We start from the raw sequence: 22,762 nt of genomic DNA, 5'->3' as shown, positions 1-22,762 counted from the left end.
GAGGAATCGAAATGCCGGAGAAGATGCCTTTTGAAAAGAAAACAAGAAAACCTCAATATTTGGAGTTCTTCTCCAGGAAGATGTAATGAACTCGGAGCACACGAATACACTTATTTTAGGAACCGAAATGACTTCAAGTGGGACGTCTCGGGCCTCGCTGGCAGTGAGTCACGCAGGCAGTGTTTGCAACACTTTATTTCGGCTGTGACATTTCAGACTAAAAACACTACCTGTGAAACGCAATGCGATCCTGTTTTTAACAATATGTTGCGGATGTATTTTCAGTGGGAAGACAGAAACAAACGGAGAAGCTGAGGTGGCTAATTCCGCTAATTCAAGCGCCTGTTCTCTTCAAGCAGGGTAATCTGCAAGTTACGTACATAAACATTATCAGGACGTCACTTATTTTCCCAGTCACTCCAAATAACTGTATCAGCGAGTGGACCAGGGTTCCAGGATGGCGACATTCGATGCTTCAGACAGGGACAGCCCCAGGGAGGCAGACGGCGAGGTCACCCTACACCCCCGCGGGGGCTCACAGGGGCCCGGCTCTCTCATCTGTGGATGTCTGTAGCCTTCCCGATGAGTCGTGCCAGGGGCCTGCCCTGGGGGAAACGTGAGCAAGAGGAAAGAGGACGTGGACCTTGTTCCCACGGAGCTGTCGGACGGCAAACGTAGAGACAGTCGGGGTGATTCCGGGCAGAGGTAAGTGGTTGGCAGGAGCCCCGGGCTGGTGACGTGCCTGATGGATGCGTGGGTGGCTGGGTGGGCGTCGGCTTAGAGCAGGTCCCCAAGAGAGGCCCCACTGGGCAGCGGCCATAGCTCTGAGCACTGAGGGCAGAAAGGGGACCGTGGGGGAGAGGGGAGAGCAGAGCCTGGGAACCGCGGGACCTAGGTCCCCAAGGGCGTGGGGCTCAGAGAGGAGCTGGGTTTTATTGCAGATACCGTGGGAGACCATTGGGTGGGGGTGATAGGGAGCGGGGTGGCCTGATGGGGTGGTGGTGCCTGGTCTGCACTTCTCACTGGGGCCCGCCGGACCGCAAAGGTGCACAAGGAACGCCCGGGCACACTGCCTTGCCCACGTGCCCACACTAACCCACAGAAAACGCACATTCTTAGAGAAATCAAGAAATCAGGTTGTCCTTCTGTACGCATCTAGGGCGAGCCTACCCTTCTAAGAAGCCATTTCCCACTGTTATATGTTGAAGGGGCGCTCCCGGGGCGAAGCGGGAGACCTTGACCTGAGTGATCCCCACAGCCAGTCCTTCTAAAGCCTTCCCTGTCCCGTGACCACGGTCTCCTCTGTAATTCCGGCGACAGCCACGAGGCGGCTTGTGACCGGTTCTCGTCCCCGTTTCTCCTAGGGCTAAGTCAGGAGGGCAGAGGGAGCGGGCCGTGCTGGCCACGGGGAGGCTGGGCTCCGGGAGGAGACTGGCCTCTCCCGGGACAGAGCCTCCACGGCGCAGGGCTCGTAGCTGGGAAAGGTTGTCCTGAAGTGTGGGCTTCTCTCATGAGCATCTCTTAAACTAGCAAATAAATAGAAAAAAATAGATAACAGGCAGCAGGAAAGCAGAAAACAGGAGAAGGCCTTTCTTGAATCCAGGTTTACATCTCCTGCCCGGGAGAGGATGCGTCCTTCCTAGGAAGGAAGGACACTGGAAACTCGGATCGCGGCGCTGAATGCAGACTTCTACGGAAATACAACGCTGTTCTAGCTGGTCATAATGACGTTTGCTGTGGACTTTCTGTCACTGGTTCCATGCATTGCTGAAACCGCGGCACAGGGCCAGAGGCTGGAATGCCTGTTTAAGTGTGGTATGTCACGTATATTTCTTATTGTGGTATAAAGACCGTGTCTCCGGGACCCCAGGGGGAAAGGAAAATCCTGCGATTCCTGGACTTTCCAGTGAGGTGAGCCCGCTAACTGGGTCAGGCAACAGTCAAAACAAGAGCAAGATGAAGCTGAAGGGAACAAGTTGGAGCCAGAGGAAGACGGAGTGAATTTCGTCGTTTGCAGAAAAACGCTGGGAAGCCAGCGGGGTCCCCAGAAGTGGCCCAGAGCAAGGAGGGACAGCAGCCCCTGGAACTGGCTAGAAATGCAGATTCGCAGGCCCACCCTGGACCCCTGGGATTAGAAATTCCAGGGCTTCTGTGTTTCAACAAGGCTTGTTTCCTTCCCGTCTGAGTGGTCACCTGCGCTCTCCATACTCCAGCGTGGCCTGAGCCCCAGGCCCGATGCAGACTTCTCCCACCCATTGTTTTGTTTTCGTTTTGGTTTTATTTATTGGTTTTATTTATTCATTCGACAAAGAGAGGGAGACAGTGAGAGAGGGAACACGAGCAGGGGGGAGTGGGAGGGAGAGAAGCAGGCTTCCCGCTGAGCAGGGAGCCCGACGCGGGGCTCAGGACCCTGGGACCATCACCTGAGCAGAAGGCAGATGCTTCATGACTGAGCCGCCCAGGCACCCCCCCACCCCCACTGTTTTTTTCTAACATAAAATTTCATGACGAAATAAATGAAATTGTAAAAGACAGTACTCAACACATGTGTGACATTAAAAGGTGAGAGATGAAACCAGACCCCCGATCAGGAACGAGGAAATTGCCAGCGTCTGGATTCTGAGACAGAGGCCAGGGGGCAGGGGCATGGGGGCCGTGGGGGTTTTACATGTCTGCTCGGTTTCAGCTGCTTTAGGGTCCGTAGGATTAGTTAGACCCTCTCCAGGAGGCCCCGTAACTTTATTTATTTTTTTTTTAAAAGATTTTATTTATTTATTTGACAGACAGAAATCACAATTAGGCAGAGAGGCAGGCAGAGAGAGAGGAAGGGAAGCAGGCTCCCTGCGGAGCAGAGAGCCCGATGCGGGACTCGATCCCAGGACCCTGAGATCATGACCTGAGCCGAAGGCAGAGGCTTTAACCCAGTGATCCACCCAGGCGCCCCAGGAGGCCCCGTAACTTTAACGCAACATATGACTTCCTGTCTGTGTTCTCCCGTCCAGGCTCCTTATTCTCCAAAACGCTCCGGATGAGTCAGCTCCTTAAAAACATCTCATTTTTGTCAACTTCACAGTCCGCATGACTGGCTAGTTTTGAGGCTGGAACATACAAGTTTTAATTACCCACAGCTTCTAATTTTTGCGGTAATTCATAATGTCCTCATGAAAATTCTATGATTCAGTCCTTCCTTCCTTTTTTTTTTTTTGGTAGGAAGGGCTGGCGCTCAGGCAAAGACTGATTAAACTAGCTACACAGGCATTAAAAGTTAATGCCTTTTTGTTTCATTTTTACCCACATGAGGAGTTACCATGGTGACTGAGAAGGGTCCAGGTAGGCCAGCTTGCAGATGTGCTCTGGTCCCCCCGCTCGGTCTCGTGCTTACTTCCCCATCGCAGGAACTAGCTTCCAGGGAAAGCAGTTTTTCCTCACCTTGATGAATTTGGGGAGCTCTTAATGTGTTGCTGCACAGCCTCGGCTTCCCGCCGCCTCTCCCCCGGTGCAAGGGCGCTCTCGCAGCCACCATGGGGCCGACGTGCGTCCAGCGCGGAGAGCCTGCAGGAATCACGGTCCTTCTGTGCTCTGGCCTGCATATCACTTATTTTTCATCCGCAATCGTCTCGTTTCCACCGTGAATGGGGACCACCTCCTCTGTGACCACAGTAGGGGGAATCTTAGCATCCGGCTGGCTGCAAGCAACAGAAACCAACTGGAGAAAGGGGTGTTTCGGGCAGCCCGGGGCCGTGATGCCGCTGGGACAGCAGCAGGCTGGAGCCTCCCTTTGTGGCTTGCTGCCTTTCCTTCTGTTCTTGTGGGGGCAGTAACAGGTACAGGTCATAAAATGTACCGTTTTACCATTTTAAGCGTCTAGTTCTGTGGCATTAATAATCTTTGCGTTCTGCTACCACCACCGCCGCCACCGTCCATTTCCAGAACTTTCTCACATTAGAGACCACGAAGTGACGACGACTCTTAGGGCCTCCCCCGGCCCCTGGACGCTGCAATTCTACTTTCAGTCTCTAGGAATTTGACTTCTCTAGGCACGTCACACGAGTGGGATCACGCTGGGCTTTGTCTCCGAGAGGCCTCCGTCCCCATCCCTAGAGAACCCCCGTGCGCGCTGACAAGAGGACACACGGCCCAGTCTCCTGGTGGCGGATGTGGTGGGGAGTCCGGCAGGCGGCATGCTGATCGGGCGGAGGGTAGATCATGACAAAGGAGTCAGGGCGTGCTCAGAAATACGCGGGGAGCACTAAAACGTGCTGCCGGAGCGGGGAGGCCCGAGGGAGAAGGCACAGAACCATTTATGCAACCCTCCAACACACACACTGCACCACAGCGCCATTGAGGACCTCACGGGACCCTGACAGGTGGGGGACAGGGGGCGAGGGGCCCGGCAGGGACTGCAGACAAGAAGGGCTCCTCGCACACGCAGACTGATGCTGATTACAGTCTACAAACGAGAGTGTGTGATCAACTCAACTCACTCGACGTAAGTTGAAAACCAGCATTTAGCCAAGGTCCACTAGCCTGTGACTTGTTGCTTGACGGTGGTCTGCTTAGCACAAAGCATCTGAGTGGAGGCGTTGCACGACATCTCTCTCCCAATAACGTTATGTCATTCGTGTTCCACAGAAAGCTCGATTTTACCCAAAGAACCTGGAATTCATTCCTGCACTCTGTGCTATGGCAAAGCTTGTGTTACCATGGTTTCTTAAAACAAAATTTCAATTAGCAGATGGGGCTACTGAGAGGGAAGTGTCTTCCTGGTGTAGAAATTTGGAGCAGCATTCAGGCTAAAATAAACACATTTCAAAAATGCCTGCCATTTAGAATGACCGTGAATGACGGCCAACCGTACGGCGGTCCATTAACTGTTGTGTTAAACATTCTTGATTGAGATATGTATCGTGAAGATGAGCAAATTCAGTACCAACGTTTAGTTTACAATATTTTTAAAAAATTTTATCGATAATATTTTTAAACTTGTAGAACATTGGACAGAGGTAGATGAAACACAGAATTAGAATCCACCGTGGGTGGTCATCAACCATTGGAGTGTTTTGGAAATGTTGAAATGAACCCATGGAGAGCATCGAAACCATCACTGGAATCTAAGCGATGTGGAGAATCTGAAACCCTGGGACCTGACAAGGTGCCATACGAAGTCAGGGTTTGTCACGACCGGCGGTCCGTTCTTGCGGGAGGGGACTGTGAGGGGGGCTTGTGGCTCAGAGTGAAGACCACATTTCCCAGCATCCCTTGCAACCCTGGGTGTCCCACGGCCCCAGCTCCATTCAGCGTCTTGGAGGCTTCCTTAGGAGGCAGCAGCGTACACGCCGTGCTGTCTTCAGTCATGTCTCCTTCTTGCTTTCTGGAGCATGGGTGGATTCAAGCGTGAGCGAAACCAGCCTCTCCCTGGGAGGTGGGGGGGAGGCGTCTGGAGTCTGTTGCTTGCGAGGAACCCAATCCCAGCGATGGGTCTTCTCCACAGATGTAGGTCTGAGGTGTGAAAGGAGCAGCTGGTGGGCCCCAGATGTTCCCACAGACACATACATTCCCTTCACCACGGACACTCAGGACACGCAGGTGGCACGGTCTTCTTCCCGAGACCCCGGGATGGAGATTTGGGGTGAGGCGCCAAGAGCCTGCGAGAAGCGGCGAGCTCCTGTTTCACGTAGCTGTGTTTGGGGTCAGGAACGACCATTTAGAAGAACCCCCTGCGCGTCCCACCTTACTCTGTGACCCCGCAGAACCTCTGTTTCGATGCTGCGCTGGAGGTGAGCTTCAAGCATCCCAGAAAAGGGCAGGGCGGCCAGCGCCGGCCCTCCGTGGCACTGCTGCTCCCCCGAGGTGAGCTGGAAATCAGGCACGGCTCAGGCTGAGATCCACCCCCAATCCCGCCTCCTGCCTCCCACTGAGCCCACTCCTTCCTCCATTTCTGGGTCACATCCTGTTCCACAGCCTGAGGCACTCACCTCCTGCCAGGTCCTCCAGTCCTCTCTGTCTCTCTGATCTGTCTCCAGAGGCTTCACCAAGGAACAAGGCCCAGGAACTTCTGTGTCCAAGAAAGCCTTGCCATGGCTTGCCCTGCTGGCCTACTCTCCCCTCCTCTCCAGCCAACTGGCCTCTTTCCGTTCTTCCCATGCTCACGGCCCCTCTGGCCTCAGGGCCTTTGTACATGCAGCTTCCTCTTCCAGGAACACTCCTCCCCGGTCAGGCGCTTCAGATCTCAACTCCCACATCACCTCTTCAGGGTGCCTTCCCGGTCCCTCCAGATGACATGGGGAGGGGCTGTTCTGTCTGTGCCCATCATTTGGGTCCCGGTCTGGATGTGGAGTGATACCCATTACTACACCTGTCATCCCCCTGTTCACCGGCCAAGCCCGAGAGCGAGATGGGGCAGAGGTGGTCTAACTGGGCAACTCCAGGCCTCGGCTGCCCCAGCGCGTCCCACTTGTGTGGATACAATGTGATACATCGGCAGGTGTCCCCACAGTCTTACAGTAAAGAAGTCTGCTTTGCACCAGGTCTTCTGACATGTACATACAGGGAGGAGTCACTGGAAACACGCACGGTTACTGCGTGCAGCTTGAACAATGTCTCCCCGCCCCGTCTGGGGAGCACCGATGCGTAGTGCTGTGGAAGTGTGACGTATGTGCTGGTCTAGCAGAGGGCAGCTCCCGCCAGACCTGGCACCTCCGGACACCAGGCCCCTGTGCTTTTCCTCTACGGAGTGCTGTCTGTGCGGTACCAAACCCGTGTCTCATACGCATCGGGAATTTTGGAATCACTGCAGTGATTGAAAAAAGTAGGCTGTGAACTCATGTCTGTGCGTCCATCCATCCGTCCATCTGTCATCCGTGTTTCTGTCCCTCGGTCTCCCTTTCTGTTTCTGAGTCTGTCCCTCTCTGCCTTTCTGTCCTCAACCCCATCTCTCTGCCTGCCTCTGTCTCTCCGTCCTCCGACCGCATCCCCCCCCCCCCCCCCCCCCGCCCCGTCTGAGTCTGCATTGACGCGTGTCACACACACGGAGCTCCCAGCACCTTCGGGAGGGAGCCTGGCCGCCACCAGCAGCGATGAAGGACTCAGTTTGAGCAGCCGGGACACTTGGCCTCTTTTCTGTTACTAAGGCTCTACTGGCACTGCTTATTTTTGCCGGTTATGAATTTTGTGTGTGCTTTCTGAGGTCTCAAATCTGGCTTCCATCTGGCACCCACTGGATGTGGGGAGGGTGACCTGCTGACCTGTTTGCCTGGGACTGGGGACAGGTTTGATGCCGAGACTCCTGGTTTGACACCAGCATGGTCCTTGGCAGCCGGGCCTGTTGCTTAGTGAGGCTTGGGCCTGTGGACCTGCTGCACGTATACAGAAAAGAGCCTGAGGTCACGGGTGAGCCATCAGGAGCGTATGTGAGCCAGTGCATCCCCGAGCCTCCAGCTGTTCTGCCCTTGGTCTCAGCTCGCTGACAATGTGGGCTCCAGGCTGTGACGTGAGATTTAGCATTTCAGGGAAGCACATGTGTGGGGTGATGGGCCTTGCCTGGCGGGCAGGGCCACCCATAGACTGACCGTGAACTTGAACTTGGCCCCCACTGCAGAGACCTCTGGCGGCTGCCCTCCCAGGGCATTTCAGGGAAGGGCTTCCAGAGGCGGATGGTATCTTCTGTCCCAGGAAAAGGGTTTTGCTGACGAAGGTGCCATGGGTCACAGACTCTGGTTAGGAGCGTCACCACACTGTTCCGCAGACACTTTCTTCTTCTGAAAACAGGAAGCAAATTCAGAACAGGAGCAATTGAGGAGGCTAAGAAACAGAACCTAGTGGCGCAAAGAGTGGAAGCAGCTTCCAAATGAGGAAGATTCGAAACACTTCCAAGGGAGGTAGCAGAAAGCAAAAGCAAACACAAGCTTTGTGCCGATGGGACCTCCCACCAACAATCATTTCTCAAGCTTCTTGTCGCCGCATCCCTGGAAGGGATTCAACACATTAAACTGCTTCCTGCGAGAGTGTTGGAGGTGTCACGAAACAGACACGTAGACGCCGTGGTGAGCAAGAAATGATGGACATGCGGGGGCGGCGCCTCCAAGGGTCACACGGTCACAGCCGTCATCCCAGACCCGGCCAGGTGAGCAATGAAGCCGGCGGACTGGGGCGGTGAGGGTGTGGCCCCGGAGCTAATATCTTTTCTAAACCTGAACCGCAACAGGACATTCACTGTGGGGGCTGCAGGCTGGTGGGTCACGGCGTGTCATCAGGTCCAATATGCTGGCGGGGACTGTGGCGACTGTCCCTGATCCTCCCAGGTACCCGGGAAAACCGGGAGGCACCAGCGCCCTCTGTACCAGGATGGGCAGCATCCCAGCTGGGGAAGCAAAGAGCTCACCTACCCACCGATCTGTCCGTCTGTTCATCTAACGGTGGCCACAGTGACATTCGCCCCTGGGGTCATTCTCCCTCTGCTGCCTTCTTGCAACCAGGCCATGAACCAGCCCCTCGAAGGGGTATTAGTTCTTGCAGACAAGGAAGCCACAGGGCCAGTGTAATTCAGGGTACCTGGCAGAGTTCTAGGGAGAACGGTGGGCCTGCCGCCACACAGCACAGAACAGCACGGCCCAGAGAATCCCCGAAGGTCGCAGGCCCTCCTGAGGTCCTCAGTACCAGGGTGCACCCCCAAACTGCCTGGGCGCCTCCCCAGACATGCTGCCACATCCACACTCTGGAGAGGGACAGAGGGCAAAGTGTGAGCCACGGGGGCTCCTGGTAACCGAGTGGGCTGAGGACGGCGTGCCCCATGCCATGTTTCTGCCGCTACGCTCGAACGTAGGCCCGTGAGTGTTGGCTCCACACCGGGTCCTTTCTGGGCAAGAGAGGGACCTTTCGCTGCACTTGCAAAGTGGGTGGGGCATTCCGCCACGCGTCCGTGTCCCAGCCCATCGATCCCTGCAGACTGTTTCAGGGAGGCCTTCTAGAAAAACTACAGGGAGACTCTTAATAGAAACGAAGCCTCTTGCCCAAGCGCAGCAGAAATGTGTGCTATTAAAGCAAGGGAAGCTTTTCTTTCCAATTGCAGGACACCTTCTTAACCTCCGTTGATTATAGTTCTCACTCTCCTCATAATGTATGATCCTAATGCCACATAATCCAAGTCATTCTGCAGTCACTAAAGCATCGTACAAGTTGGTAGTTTCGCCGGTGTCTGGGTGCTCCAGGGTTTGTCTGCTCTGGGAGACGTCCTTGGCGATGAAGGTGCCGTAGCGGAGTGCGTTTTCAATGTCACGGATTTCGTGTCCTAACTGGGGTGGGTGCACCTGCCGACCTTCCTTCTGAAAGCGGTGATAGAGGGCAGGGGGCGTCTGTGGCCAGCCCCGTGCTCCCCGCCAGGGAGCAGCCAGAGACTGCAGGGGACACGCGGCTTCTTCTCAGGGACGGGGGGGTGGGACAGGGCTCCAGTCTTGTCCCTGGACGCCGTTACTGTAAACAGCGCCAGCCTAGACGTGCGGCCGGCTGTCTTTGCTCTCAGCCGGAGGCAGCAGGTGGGCAAGCCTGGGACAGATGTGACAGGGAGGGGTGGCAGACCCAGGCAGGGCGGGTCCACTCTGACCCCCTGCATGAAGCCCTCAGCCAGTTAAGCACCGTCACAACATTCGGTCGTGAGAAATAATTGAGCGAGTTGGTTTGCGCCTTGTGACGACGACACGGTACTTTCAGCTTATGGATATACATGAACAGAGGCGAGCCGCTTGGGGCCTGAGAAGGATAACTTGTCAACCCCCGGGGGAAGACGGACTGCTCTGATAACATGGTAGACTGCAGTCTTCCTGACTTTGTCAGTGAAAACAACTTAAAGTAATGATTAATAATAACATATTCTTAAATCAACCAATGATCTGGAAACAAAGTGTGATTAATTTTACCTCAGCCTGATGAAGCTGTGGCGCACAGATGTTTGGTAACCCCTACTCTAGAAGCTGCTATGAAGGTATTTTGCAGATACGATTAATATTTACAGTTGGTTGACTTTGAGTAATGGACATTACCTTTGATGACATGGGTGTGCCTCCTCCAATTAGTTGATGGCCTTACGAGCAGAAACCTATTTCCTGCAAAAGAAGAATTCTGCTTCAAGACTGCAGCATCAGCTTCCTCTGAGTTTCCAGCATTTCCTACAGCCTTCAGATCGCCAGCCCCCAGGACTGCATGGCGCCTTCCTTACAGGGCGTTTCTCTGTACCTGCCTAGCTAGGTCTGTTGCGTATCTGTATCTATACGGTATATGCATACCTCTTGGCTCGGTTGTTCTGGAGTCTCTGGTTGACAACACAAAGCCAGGAATTGTAAGGACAAGAGGGAGTTGAAATGAGGACTCTGTGAGGGAAGCTGGTTACTGAACCCAGCTCTCTTCTTGCGGGCGTTTGCTGGACCAGGTGTAGTGGCTAATAAGAGCGCCTCCCACGGGGAGCTGGGATCCTGCAAGCCTGCTCCATCCCCATCCGTGCCAGGGCTGCGTGGGAGCAAAGCCTCGCTAGCACTTGGCGAATACAAAGAGAATGGCCTGCATTCCCTTCGACGAGGAAAACACCTCCCCAGACATTTGAACCACAAGCCAGTGTCCGCATCGGCATTCAGCCTGAAGTCAAACTGGGATGACCTAAAACGCATGGAATTTCTTTTTGACAAGGACTCTGACGGCGCGCCCGGGAAACTTGTGGGAAAAAACTTACATCCTCTCTGGAGAAACCTAAACCCTATCCTGAACATCGGAACACTCTCCTGCTTGAAGTTAGGGAAAGAAGGGGGCAGCCCTCAGCCAGAGTGCACGGAGAGAAAGAAGCTACCTTGGGCGGGAACCGGCAGCAATAGTGGACAGAAATGGGTCCCCGAAGTCTTCAGACACTGGAATTTTTAGACACAGGATACAGTCACTACGATTATTATGTTTAAGTAAAATAAAAGGAAGTTTGGAAACAGAATAACGAACAAGGAACTGTAGAATGACCAGCGCGTCTTAACCTGCTAACCAGTGTCTGTGTCACTTGCCTCTCTTCAAGTGCCAGCTGGAGCCAGAGGACCGAGGTTCCGCGCCTGCCCCGTGCGTGGCGGCTCCGCGTGTGGACGGGTCCTCTGCCGTGCTGAGCCGGGTGTCCTCAGCTGGGAAATGGGGGGCTGGAATTAGAAGGGAACAGGCTGTGAATTAGAAGGGAACAGGCTGTTCGGTGTCATGTGTACCTGGTTCTCTTCCTTTGTGAAGGATGAGTTTCTCAGGTCCAGCGTGTGTCCTGAGGCGACGTCCGAGTGCAACAAGGGACCCAGCCCTGGCGGGGCCCCGAGCTGCGCGAGGTTCTTAAGCCCCGTTTCAGCCAAAGACAGCCTCCGTGTGCCATCAGAAAGGGCCTCCTTCCACCTGCAGAGCTCAAGAGCAAAGAAAAGGGAATCGAGAGACTTGGACCCCTCCGAGGCATTATCACTTGCAACAATAAAACGTATCCCCCACAAAGAAAACAGTCCATCCAAATTGGCTTGATGGAAGATTCTGGATTCCAATCAGGATTCTGATGAAATGTTACAATCTGCCAGAATATGATTTCGCAGACATGGAAAAGGAAACTTCAAAAATATTTTGATTTGCTTCATTTGGGGCTTTCTAAATATTTAATGTTTAAAGCCCTTCAGATTATTGATTCAAAATGATGTTTATTTCCTACAACTTCTGTTTGGTTTATAGTGGGCATTTATAAACACTCCACAAAACCAGTCTCGTGTGGCATTTGGTAATGCTGGTAAATGCTATTATTGTTTTTCCTTAGAATTCTGTGGTTTAAGTCACAGGAGGATGGTGAAAAGGAAGGCCAGTGCGATCCAGAGGGCACAGAAGCTCGGAGGCGACCCTCGGAAGGATCTGCCCTTTTCCTTCCCATGGGGAAGATCGCCAACAGTTTCTACGGAATTCGTTGTGAGGAGAGGAGAGAAAGACCCTAAATTAAATCTCAATATTCCAGCCAGCCCACTGCTCAGGCTAACAGCATCTCAAAGTGCAGATAGCTCACTGATGCTCACGGGTCCCCCTTAGCAACTGAGTTGCTATGGAAACACATTGTAACTCGAGGAGAGAGGCAAGCAGGAGCCGGAGGAGTTTGCAGGAATTTCTCATTGAAATAATTACAGTAGTTCTCAGTGTGTTTAAGAAATGAATGCGCCACGACTTTTTTTTTTTTTTCATTTTCCTTTTCAAAGCATGTTTGTGACAAGTCTTGCATCCAAATAATTCAGCATAAATGTTTGCTATATTAAATTGGAATAATATTGCATTTTTTAAAGCCGTGTTTGGGAGGCACTTGGTGGTCAATTATTTGTTTTAGGATACGGAGTTTCATATGCATTTAGATATTTGTCCACACGTGAAAATACTACGGAGGGGCTTGTGTACGTAAGAGGCAGAAAGGGTATGGACGCAACCTGTTTTAATAACAGGGTCATTACAGATTTGACCTGAATTCATGTTAACGGAATGTTCATGAGCCATTCATGCTTTTGTCCAACACTATTTATAATGAATTACCATTTATTTGGGTTGGAGCGTATCGCCAGTGTAACCAGTACTGAGCCTTCTGCATGTCTGATTTTGGGGAAATTTCTAGGGCTGCCGTGAGAGATGTTGTTTCTATTTAGAACACATTATGTGCTTCTCTGAATCAGAACTACTAAATCATTCTCTACAATTCTTCGTAGTGAGGACCTGACTTTTGTTTTAAAAAGTAGCCTTTTATTCTGGTGCAAGATAGATCTGTGTTCCTCATAAAACTGTTAGAAATTATAGGAACAAAATTACAGAAAAGCACAGAGACAAATAGATTCCCCAGAAATCTCGCCTCTGAGAAAGACTCATCACCAAGGTTTGGCATTCTTCCTTGAAGTCTTTATTTTTAGGCGTTTGCGTTGTTTTTCGGTCTAGTGACTGTGGTCGGGACAGTGTTCAGGACACGGGCATCCAACCTACAGAGCAAAACACGCTCAGCCCCTCCGCTGAGATGCGCACCCCAGCAGAAACCGTGCAGGCTACCTGACACACAGAGAGGTCAGCTCTTGACTGGAAGAAGACGGGTCTCCATGGAGAAACTAATGAGCGCCTTCAGCAGGAAACACTGTTCTAAAACCGACACTGGCTGCCGTGTTAACTTCCGAAGGCCCTGCCCCGGGAGGCGGCTTCCTTGCTTCTGCCACACCGGGGTCTGCGCTGCTTCTTTACTGACTTGTGGTTTTCATCTATTTTGATGTACAAATGTCCAGATTTTTCTAAGGCAGAGGACCTTAGGACCAATACCTTCTATGAAGACCGTCGTGAGTAAAGCAGCTACAAGGTAAACCCCTGTAATCATGGCTTCATTTACCGTCTGTGCAGAAAATACAACTGGATCAACGTCTTCCTTCCAGGGGTCTGGGGTGTGGGGTTTTTGCTCACGGCATTAACCAGCGCGCAGCTGACTGGCGGCGGATCCTGAGTTGTAGGCCCACGGGAGGCTGAGGGTGCCATGTCCCTGGGTTTCCAGGAGCTTCCACGGGCCCTGTCATCAGAATACCGACCTCCGAATACAAAATAAGGAGACCAAGGCCTGCGAGAGAGCCCCGCAGATCAGGTAGTGACGAGCCGTCCCTGCACTAATAAGAGCCTGGGTTCCTTTTTCTTTGAACACTTGCCGGCAGCAGGCGGCGTGGCCGTGGACGTCTTATGGCGGAAACCACCTGAGCCACTGCCTGCCAGCAACAGAGTGCTCTGGCCGCATCTCCTCTTGCCCCACACTTACCGCGTGCGTCTGTCGCCACCATCCATGTCCAGAACATTCTTACCGTCCTAAACATAGCTCCTCACCCATTAAAACGAGGTCCTCACCCCGCTCTCGCCCTAGCCCCTGGCACCCACCGCTCCACTCTCTGTCTCTAGGCATGTGACTCCTCTAGGGACCGCACGCAGGCGGAGTTAGGGAAGCTTTGCCATCTTCACTTTGTACAGTGCCCACAAGCCCCATCCGCGTCCAGCAGGTGCCAGAGCGCCCCTCCTTTTTAAGCTGAATCATCTTCCATCATACAGGTATGCCAGTTCTCTTTGCCCGTCTCTCCCCTGACGCACACGGGGGCTGCTTCGACCCTCTGGCTAGAGCGAACCATGCTGCTCTGAAGAGGGGCCTACAGACATCCGTGCCAGTCTTCGGGGCATATACACCCAGCGGGGCAGTTGTGGGACCATCACGGTAAATTCTGATTAATTTTTTGAGGAACTTAATTTTTGAGGAACCAACTTACGGCTCCCCAGCAACACATGAGGGTTCCCAGTGCTCGGCGTCCTCACCCACCTTGTAATTTTCCTCTTTAAATATTTTTTTTGATAATGGCTGTCCTGATGGGTGTGAATTACCTACTGGGTCATTGGAGCAGAGAACCAAACAGCAGGGTGCCTTCAGTCATGGGACCCGCTCGCTTCTGCTGGAAACCGTGCTCCCCAGCGGGGGCAGGGGTGAGGGGCGAAGGGCCGCCGACATTCGCTGTTCTGAGGGGGCCCATCCCCGCCGGTCCCACCCTCGGCCCCTTTGGGGAGGGCTCACCACCTTCCCGAAACAAGCTTTGCTGGTTTCATGAAACACGTGAGGAAAGACGAAGAGAATCAGTCTGTAATTCTGAGATGTTTACACTCACGGGCTCGATCCCAGGACCCTGGGATCATGACCTGAGCCGAAGGCAGAGGCTTAACCCACCGAGCCATCCAGGTCCCCACGATACAGGTTTTTAACAGATTCTTAAAAGCGACTTTATGGTAGGTCATAGTATATTGGTATATCGCAGCAGTGCTGATTGTGCAGCGAATCGCTTCTGTCAACTTCATACCTTCGTGAACGTCACTCCACACTGGTGGGCTCCGGCACCCTGTCCCGATGATTCTCAGGGTCACTGCCCTTGACTGACCTTCCTTATTGGCAACTGCCCTAAGCTTTCATTGCAAAACTTAATGTCATGCGCACGACTCTTCGGAGGAAGCTCAACGCACAGTGTGCCCCATTTGGAAACCTGGCAGTAATTCTCTCTTCTGCGAAATCTGCAGATCCTTTCCTTTGCTAAATATCCGCTGCTTGGTTGTTGTGAATAACGATGCTGTGAACATCTGTGAATGTACAGCTTCATTTCTCTGGGCTGGATTTTGGGGAGTGGGCTTGCTGGGTGGGCATGGAAGCCACAGGTAACCTTGTCGGAAACCAACCAGTGCAGGCTGCACCGGCTTGCAATCCCGCCAGCTAGCGCTTCCCTGCGAGCGTGCTGTGTGCCCTGCTGCCCCAGCCAGCGACAATGGACAGGCCCTGAGGATGGGCCGGCACCACGCAGGCTGCCCCAGGAGTGGCCCAAAGATGAGCCAAGCTGGTGACTGGCAGAACCATTTCGTACCGGGTACTCTGAAAGCAGCCATCCACCCTGCTGGACACCCACGGTGCAGACAGACGGTCCTGGGAAATTTCACCCTGTGGGCCACTTGCGCCCATCCCTGGAGGCCCACTATTGCAGCCGGGTCCTCTTGGCAGGACCATGGGGTCACAAAAGTCTCAAAATCAGAGGCCTCGGAGAGCATACATCTTTTTCCTGGTGGGGTTTCTGATTCTGACGCTCGATCTACAAACCTGTGGGCAGAATTTCCGTGGGCACACAGCTCTGGAAGGCGCATGGGGAGACACGGCAGCCCACTCTCCTCTTCCTACGTCCCGCACCTCGGCAGCAGTGGGGGTCCCCTCCACCCCCTTCTTCCCTTCCTTTCTTGGGATCTTGTCTTATTTCACAGATGCAAACCTTATCCTTTGGAGGATATTTTTCATAGATTTTGGGGGGTAACGTTTTCTTCTCTCTGCAGAGCCTGACCCTCTAAGCCGTTTCTTCGCCCCGGCCTCTTGGATGGATCCTGTCTCCACGACGAAGCTGAGCAGAGCCTCTTCTCTTGCTCCCCACCAGCTCCCGGTCTGGTACCGAGATGGAGATCTTGGAAGGCAGTCGCCTTTCACCCTTGAGCCTGGAACAAAGAGTCCTGTCCTTGCCAGAAGCGCTCCACTCTTGCTCTGGGGCTTGTGGAGTTGGGACCTCCCTCCCCTCTGCGGATCCCTCCCCCGGGCTCTGCTGCAGGCTCCCACCCTGAACTCTTGGGCCCGGAAGGGATGTGGCCTCCTGTCCCTGACCTGTGACCAGTAGCGGGCATGTGGTTCAGTCCCTGACCCCAGCACCTCTGCCCTGGTCCTTGTCTGGCTTCCAGGCACCACTCCTGACCCCCAGCCTCAGGGTCAGTGAGGACCCAGATTCCAGGACAATCTTACACAAGGAAAAGCTGCTGGGGCTTCTTAGACTCTATGGCGGCTCAGATCCTTACCCTGGGATCATGATGGTAATGATGACACTAACCGTAGGGCTCAGGCTTATCTGCATGGGAGAAGTTTTCCCCCTGGCTTTCCAGGGCAGCGTTAGCTGGTGAGGGAGAGAGCGGTGAGAGGCAGCAAAATGCAGGTTCCCCAAAATTGTCCACCTGGGTTTCTTCTTGACCAGAGAACCTTACTGCAGCATTCTTGCGGGGAAAGCAAGCAATCTCTCTGTAAAGTATCCAACTTATTTTTAAAAATTTGCCATTGTTGCATTAGAGTATAAATATTAAAATATAAAATTTTCTTTCAGAGTGTACCACCTAACGCCACCTCAAAAGAGATCAATTATATTTTCTTTTTCAGTGATACACACTCAGGCAAAAAGTTGCTTTGAGTAGCAGCTCACGACTGGGGAGAATTCCATTCTAGAGAAAATATTGCTATTGCCAGCTAAACATCCTTATCGATAAGCTGTGTATATTCCCAAATTATCGTGCAATATTTACATGGAGAACAAAGTGTAAATGGTTCACGTGTAAGATCAATATAGAAATAATATTTACCAAAACTGCTTTGAGAAATGTGGTTCAATGACTCAAGTTCCGTAAAGGATTCGACGCTTCAGTACTTTTCTCTCGTTGCAAATAGGAGAGGATCCGAACATTCTGTGAATACAAAGAGGAGCTCCCATTTCTTGGCGTGTCCTGACGTCTACTATTCTTTAGATCTGGAGAAGCGGTCCACAAAGGAGCTGATGGCCAAGCCCAGCACGCGGAGCTCCAGGAATGCCGGCTCAGGGAGGGGCTCCCCTGTACCCACCGGGCTCCGGGAAGGTCAGGTGGGGGTGGGCGTGGCCAAGGCAGCCTGGCAGCTGCGAGGCCAGAGTGGAGGGGAGGGACCAGGGCTGCTCCAGGGAAGGGACTGCCAGGGCTTGGCTCCTGGCCTCCAGGCAGGTTAGGAAAAGCTCCCTGTGGTGTGGCGGTTCTCAGAGCCTCTTCTTCCAGGGACTTCACACTTCTGGCATCTTTCACCATCTCTGGCTGGGAGCGTTGGACTCCCTCTTCGTTCTGTTCTCGAGCCACAGAAGTTAATTTCGGCAGCAACGAGGCGGCCCTCACCTCCCTTCTGTAAGCATCTGCAAGGCTGGGTGCATCGAGTGGCCCTTTCCGGGCATTCCTTAGAGACATCTCAGCCGCGGCGTGCTCCTTCTTGGCTGCACAAAGCTTGTCCATGAGTTGGCATCTCTCCGTGACCCTTGCAGCCAGGGTTTCGCAAGCTGCTTTTCACATCTTACATAAAGCTCACTTCTAACGGACTGAATGAGTCTGAGCATAAATAAAAGACCCATCAATAAGCCCGTGACAGGCAGACACTCCCCAGGCTCCCATGGGAGACTGTGCAAAGTGAGCTGTAGAGACAGTCACTGGGCAGCAACTCCACTGCCTCCTCTCCCAGCTGCCCACGGGACATCCCAAAGCCATGCTCCACGGAGGAAGGCAGCCCCTCCATGGCACTGCCCGGCACAGGCTCTGCACAGTCGTTGTGGAACCCCATAGACACCCAACATCCATCCAGAATCCAATCGGCAACTGGCATCACCGATAGGTCAGCCATCTGGCTGGCGGTGTGCAGAGATCTAGAAATAAAATGTGTTCATCCCATCAACGTGTGGAGAGCATTCTTCCTCACCTCTTCGTCTATGTCTGCGCATCAACACAAAATGAAAGTATAGTGAAAACCTGCGCTTAAGTGTATGACTTGACCAATTTTTGAAATGTGTGACTCTCTACATTTTCCAAAAGCTCTATCAATATATAAACTAGATTCATTAACCCAGAAAAGAGCCCTCAGTAGGATTTCAGTTAAAGTGCTACCAACCTGGGCACCGGCAACCTGCTTTTTGTTTGTTTTTGCTTTTGTTTTTCGTCTTGTGGTAGAACTTAGTGATTCATCAGTTGCATGTAACGCCCAGTACTCGTTCGATCATGTCCCCTCCTTAAGGCCCATCGCTCCGTTACCCCATCCCCCACCCACCACCCCTCCAGTAGCCCTGTTTGTTTTCTGGAGTTAAGAGTCTCTTACGGTTTGCCTCTCTCTCCGATTTCATCTTATTTTATTTTTCCTTCCCTCCCCCTATGTTCATCTGTTTTGTTTCTGTAATTCCACATATGAGTGAGGTCATATGGTATTTGTCTTTCTCTGATTGACTTATTTCGCTAAGCATAGTATCCTCTAGGTCCAAACACGCCACTGCAACTGGCAAGATTTCATTCCTTTTGATGGCTGAATAATATTCCATTGTATGTCTATAACACATCTTCTTTATCCATTCATCTGTTAAAGGACATCTGGGCTCTTTCCATAGTTTGGCTGTTGAGGACTTTGGCAGCCTGTTTTAGTGTTGACGAAACACCTCTAGTTTGCGGCGGTTGAATGTTCTGGCAATGAGGTAAGTCACACTGTGAGCTTCGATGTCTGTCTCTTGCTCGAAGAAATGTTTTTGAGACCCACATGGTTTTAGATGAATGAGTGGTTCATCCTGTTTTTTAGAGCTGAATAATTTGTCCTTGTAAGAACATATCACAAAATATCCATTCTCTTTATAACGGACATTTGTGTTTGTTCTAGTATTCTATATGAATGAAGATATTGCCAAAATTTATGCTCGTGTCTTTTTTTTTTTTTTTTAATAAATAAGTCTGTTTTCATTTGCCCCAGGTAAAGAATATCCGGAGGGTGGGTGTTGTGGTGGAAATATGCTGAATTCTCTTTTATTTTGAGACTGAGTTCTTGACGTAGAATTTATGTCGTCAGTCCATGTACTTAGTAAACATTCTTTGATCCTTTCCTTTGTGCAGAGTCGTGTCTCAGTCACAATCCCCTGTTGAAACAATTCTGTTGCAATGAGAAGATCCCTGCGTCTTTCCTGCATTGGCTCCGTTGGACAAGGTCTGCCCGTCTCTCTTTGAAATCTGTCCCTCCCTTTGTTTCCAGAGCGGTGCATTCCATTGTGTTTACAATTGTGGGATTCTGTTCCTTTTTTTTTTTTTTTTAAGATTTTATTTATTTATTTACAGACAGAGATCACAAGTAGGCAGAGAGACAAGCAGAGAGAGAGGGGGAAGCAGGCTCCCTGCTGAGCAGAGAGCCCGATGTGGGACTCGATCCCAGGACCCTGAGATCATGACCTGAGCCGAAGGCAGCGGCTTAACCCCCTGAGCCACCCAGGCGCCCCGTGGGATTCTGTTCTTGTTGCTGTGTGTACTCTTCTGGTCCCACTGGCCTCTCCTGCTCTGTTTGTCTCTCAAACCACCCAGCATTAGTTTTGACCCACGATTTGATTGTGAAACCACTTTCCTTCCTTAGGCATCTCACCCCCATGTTGACCTCATTGGTATCGTGGCTTTAATGGCATCGAAGCATCCTGACTTACCTCCACTCGTTCTTTCCAAACCTTTCCATACCCAGACTCACACCCACGGCTGCCTCCCAGCATCTCCATCATGCTGGAACCCAGCTAGACTACCACCCCACCTACCCCACGAACATGCTCTCCCTCATCTGTCCCTTCCTGTGACACAGCTCTCTCCTGACTGGGCAGCACTGAGGTCCCCTGGGAGCTGTCCCTCACTCACCGGAGCAGAAACTCTGGGTGGTGACACCAGCTCTCTGTGTGGTGACAAGTCTGCCAGAGTATCCTTAAGTCTGAGACTCCTAGACCGACACGCTGTGGCCACTGGTATCCATTTCCTTCTCAGCCTTGAGACAGTGGAGGCCATCTGGGGTTCTAGCTGTCTTCATATCGATGTCCATGTGTGGTCACTGTGTCTCCACATGAAGAAGAAACAATACATAGAATCTATATGCAAAAATATGGCACCAACACAGACTGGATGTGTTGTCAGTATATCTAATTATGTACAAATCACGACATAATGCATCCCTGTGAAAGGGCAGTAATACATATAATGAAGATACACAAACGTTCTACAAGTACGGGTTTGTAGTTATGTGTAAACAGCACGTGCCCATGGCAAGGGATCAGCGCTTATAACTAATCCACACCGATGTTATAGCAATGATGGCCATCTAAGTATGTTAGTAACATGATTATGTGTAAATCACAACGCTTAATATAGCAGATAGTACGTAAATAATTACATAACACAATGTAACTAATATTGTACGTAAGTTTATATCTGCTCAAATATTTTTTAAAACAGCTAAGATGGTAAACACACACAGAGACTGGCAGAAAAAAAAAAAAAAAACCCAAGTTAAAAATAGCCAAAATGAGGGGCGCCTGGTGGCTCAGTTGGTTGAGCGACTGCCTTCGGCTCAGTTCATGGTCCTGGGATCCTGGGATCGAGTCCCACCCACGTCAGGCTCCCAGCTCCGTGGGGAGTCTGCCTCTCTCTCTGACTTGCCCTCTCATGTTCTCTCACTCTCTCTCTCAAATCAATAAATAAAATCTTCAAAAACAAATAGCCAAAATGATCATGTGAGCCGCGAAGGATGAGTCTGAGGCCCCAAGTGAGCCGCTGAGGGAGAGGTGTGGGCCCTGTGCGCTCAGGCTCCGGACACAGGCAGACCACCCCCATCAAGGGCTGTGCAAATCTCACCACCTGGGTGGGGAGCAGCCAGTCAGACTGAAGGCCGACGTCTGGCACACTCTCCACCCACCTTGGTCCCAATGCTTAAGGAGCCATTTACAGAGTACCGAAGCCCAAGTCTGGCGAGGCTGCCGTGAGCCTGCTGTGCTCCAACTGATGGCGGCCGGCAGTGAAAACCCATCGGGGGTCCCCAGGAGGTCGGGCCGCACCAGTCAAGAGCTCAGAAGTCTGCATTCCCTTGTGACTTCTACTGGGAACCAATTCAGGGAAACAGAAGGAGCTGGAGGGCCAAAGGCTTCCGTCATGGCCCCGTCACAACATTCATACACTGGAAAAACCAGGGTCCACCCATGGGGAGCCCGATGGAATCACATCTCAACTTCATGGAACATCATTCAACCATGAGATGCATGAGATGTGGAGATCATACAATAAAACGAGACGTCTCTAAAAATACATTCTTTGGGGGCACCTGAGTGGCTTAGTCCGTTAAGCGTCTGCCTTCAGCTCAGGTCCTGGGATCCAGTCCCATGTTGGGCACCCCGGCTCAGGGGGCAGTTCGCTCCCTCTCCCTCTGCATCTAATCCCGCTTTCGCTCGCTCTTTTTCTCTCTCTCTCTCTCAAATAAATAAAATCTCAAAAGAATAAAAATAAAAATACATTCTTTTGAGGAAACACAAGCACAAAATAATTCCTACGTAAAACTTGACATGCACGTGGGTCGAGGAGTTGATGGGAATACAGAATCCACTGAAATTCTTCTGAATGAATTAATTCTTCAGGAAAAGCCACGGTTTATTCTCCAAGGGAAGTGAGGCTCTCGCATATTTTAGTGGAGCCTGCCCAGCCAGCCCCTCGAGGGCCAGTCCCGGCAGTCCTCTCTCTCCCTCTTTCCCTGAGGCTCGGCCCTCAGACTCCTCTCTGGGAAGTGAGGACCAGTTTGCTTTCTGCTGGGTCTGTCCTCAGCGTGCACGGACGCCATCCCCTCCCTGATCCATCTTCCCCCCACCGGGCCAGCGCTTCCACCACTTTCCCACCAAAGGACAAGTTTGCTTCTTCCCCTCTCTGTGTGTGCAGTCGACGGTGACCTGCCTTACCTCGCCAGTAATAAAACACCTCGTGCTGGCCCTGCACGGACTTGTGGTTTGCTGCCTGGTCACCATGGCAACAGTGCACGGAGGTGGCAGTTGTCTTCCTGCGCTCCTCCCACAGAGAGGGACTGAGCAGTGGCAGGGCTGGAATGAGGAACCCCCATCTTGTTGTGGGGTTGTGTTTCTGAGTGTTGAGGTCATGCTGGCTTCCCTGCTTGCCTCCCACTAGCTGGGTCACCCTGTGAAGTCACTCAACCTCTCCCGGTTTCACGGTCCTCACCTGTCAAATGGGGCACGAGTAGGATCTACAGGACAGGCTCATCAGGACTGGATAGACCTCTACATAAAGGGTTCTCAGCCCAAGGCTTACTGGGCAAGGGGCAGTGGAGTCGTGTCCACTGAGGATGCAGCGAGCGGCCCTCCTCCCACTGCTCACATGGGTGTGGGCGGCTGGATCAGCCTCTGGAGGGAGGGACAACATTTGGGCTTAGAAGTGAAGAGAGAGGGCGCCTGGGTGGCTCAGTGGGTTAAGCCGCTGCCTTCGGCTCAGGTCATGATCTCAGAGTCCTGGGATCGAGTCCCGCATCGGGCTCTCTGCTCAGCAGAGAGCCTGCTTCCCTCTCTCTCTCTCTGCCTGCCTCTCCATCTACTTGTGATTTCTCTCTGTCAAATAAATAAATAAA

The 22,762-nt window shown here is 52.2% G+C and overlaps 1 long non-coding RNA gene across 1 annotated transcript in view; it reads right to left on the bottom strand.

Annotated features, from left to right (window-relative positions):
• Positions 1 to 11,060: 11,060 nt before the first annotated feature.
• Positions 11,061 to 22,762, bottom strand: part of LOC132025197 (uncharacterized) — a 13,097-nt gene continuing 1,395 nt past the window's right edge. The window contains exons 2-3 of the long non-coding RNA XR_009406461.1: positions 20,011 to 20,203; positions 11,061 to 11,159 (exon numbers count right to left, since the gene is read on the bottom strand). This is a non-coding gene — a long non-coding RNA (uncharacterized LOC132025197). The remainder of the gene's footprint in view (positions 11,160 to 20,010; positions 20,204 to 22,762) is intronic.

Source organism: Mustela nigripes, chromosome 9 (genome assembly GCF_022355385.1).
Source record: "Mustela nigripes isolate SB6536 chromosome 9, MUSNIG.SB6536, whole genome shotgun sequence".
NCBI classification, from domain to species: domain Eukaryota; kingdom Metazoa; phylum Chordata; class Mammalia; order Carnivora; family Mustelidae; genus Mustela; species Mustela nigripes.
This window is presented reverse-complemented; position numbering and strand designations above follow the sequence as displayed.